Below are 2,401 nucleotides of genomic sequence, written 5' to 3'. Positions count from 1 at the left end.
GCCCAGGGATGGCACCACCCACAAGGGGCCCTACCCCCTTGATCACTAATTGAGAAAATGCCCCACAGCTGGATCTCATGGAGGCACTTCCCTAACTGAAACTCCCTTCTCTGTGATAACTCCAGCCTGTGTCAAGTTGACACACACAACCAGCCAGTACAGAGATCATTCTGGATTGTGCTTTCTGTGTGTGTGTGTGTGTGTGTGTGTGTGTGTGTGTGTGTGTGTGTGTGTGTGTGTGTGTTTTAATGAGCTCTAGTAGAAGCTAAGTTATCCTTGTGTAAAATCTGATGTTCAGTCACAATGTATGTACCTAGCTTGCTATTGAATGTGTACCTTATATGTATTCTGTTATTATGCTAGGCTGATTACAGTGTTTGGTAGAATCACTAGATGTATAAACAAGAAGGAGCAGTGAAAGGAAAAATGTTCTTTTTCTCAAAGCATTTGCCCACACAGGTATACTTAATTAGCTTATTTCATTGTCATACTGATGACTATTTGAACTTCACTAAGGCCACATTCTTTATTAAAAAAAATTTCAGTTACAGGCTGTGTATTATTTTTGAACATAAGGATTGGGTTGAATTTTCTTTTTATATATTTTTATTTAAAATTTTAATTAGCATACACAGCATTATGTTTGATTATAGCCTTTTTAAACAAAATTTCTATTGATTTTCCTCCCACACACACACTTTTATTTCAGCATTTAAAGGCTAGTTCTCATTTTGGCTCCTAGACTGGCCTTGAATGCCATAGACTTAAGCAATCCTCTTGCTTTAATCTCTAGCAGGTATGACTACAGGAGGTACATACTACATCTCTCTGGCTCAAAGTGGGGGGGAAGGAGGGTGGAAAAAGTCCAAATTCCTTATTAGTGTTGAAGACAGACAGTCCCTAGACCTTAAACTAGGTTATCTTCTCTTCTTAATTCTCATAGCTACTGCCTTTGCACAAAGTAATGTTTTCCATTGAGAAAGTTTTCCCATCGCTGCATGTGGTGGTACTCACTTATAATCCCAGCATTCAGTAGGCACAAGATGATTAAAGATTTGAGACAAGCCATAGAGAAGTCTTGAGCAAAAAAGGAAATATGGATGTTGAGGTTGTTCTGCTTCTGCCTCCAAAGTGCTGAAATTATAGGTGGCAGCATGCCTATCTAGGATTCTACAAAACTGGTAAGTCTCTCCCTTCAGGGAGCTTATTCTCTATTACAGAAGCATTACATGGTCATAAATGGGAGAAGGGCTACAGTAGAATGTACATGGGATCTTAACCCAGACATCAAGAAGTGGTAAAATGAAATAAATGTATGTAAGCTAGTTTAAGAACTAAGGACAAAGCCAAGTCTAGGGTGGGAGATAAGTATAAAAGGGAGAACTTGATTTTAGGACCAGTGACCAGGGCTAGCCATGCTAACAAGGTGGCATGAACCTTGGAAGAAGTGGATTCTGCTCGCTCCAGAGGACATCTTGGGTCAAATGGATGGTTCATGCAAAGGCCTCCCTCCAGGCAGGAGCCTGCTTGTAGCTCAGAGTTGGAGCCAAATGGACCAGAGGGAACTGTGATTGGAGACACCACAGAGAAAATGGGCCAGATCCTGTAGGGTCTCTCAGCTTTGACTTCTCTCCTGGGTGAAAAGAGAATGCTTTGTAAGCAACAGCATAATCTCAGTTACTTGGGGGCGGGGCACATTTTAAAAAGCAATCTTAGGTTATAGCAAATCAGAGCAGAAAATACATAAAATTGGAGCCAGAGGGTAAATCAGTGGTTAGAGCACCGAGTTCCCTATGCAGTACTCTAGGGCTGCCCAGGCAGCCTTCTCAAGTTCTGAATCTACCACCCCCATACACACATATATACGCATACATACACACACACACATACACACACACAGAATGCTACATTGGTAGTGCCCCGTGAACATACTTGCACGCTTAGTCACCAGCTTCATAGTCTGGATTGTAACAGAGGCCAGTTAAGAGAACTCTTTCCCCCACCCCTTCCCTTGTTTGCTGAAGTGATTTTTTTTTTCCCCACAAATAGATAACTGGGGTTTTCAAACTCCTCTTCTGGTTATCTTTTGAACAGTTGAATGTTCACTCATGAATCAATAAATTGGCCCTCTGGCTCATGTCTGTGTGTCACAGCCTCTGTGTCCTGCTGTGACTTGCTCTTACCAGAAAAGACTGGAACCGACTTCCCCTGGTGGCCCTTCAAACCTGTATTTGCAGGATTCCTCACACAGATGTCAAGTTGGCTCCTCTGTTTCTCTTTGGTTTTGGTGCTGGGGATGAGACCCAGGGCCTTGCATAGCTGGCCAGCTATTCTGTCACAGAAATACAGTCTAGCCCCCCCCCACACACACACTTCAGCACTGAGATGACCCTAGCCCCCC

This window comes from Mastomys coucha, unplaced genomic scaffold (assembly GCF_008632895.1).
Source record: "Mastomys coucha isolate ucsf_1 unplaced genomic scaffold, UCSF_Mcou_1 pScaffold5, whole genome shotgun sequence".
Classification (NCBI taxonomy): domain Eukaryota; kingdom Metazoa; phylum Chordata; class Mammalia; order Rodentia; family Muridae; genus Mastomys; species Mastomys coucha.
This window is presented reverse-complemented; position numbering follows the sequence as displayed.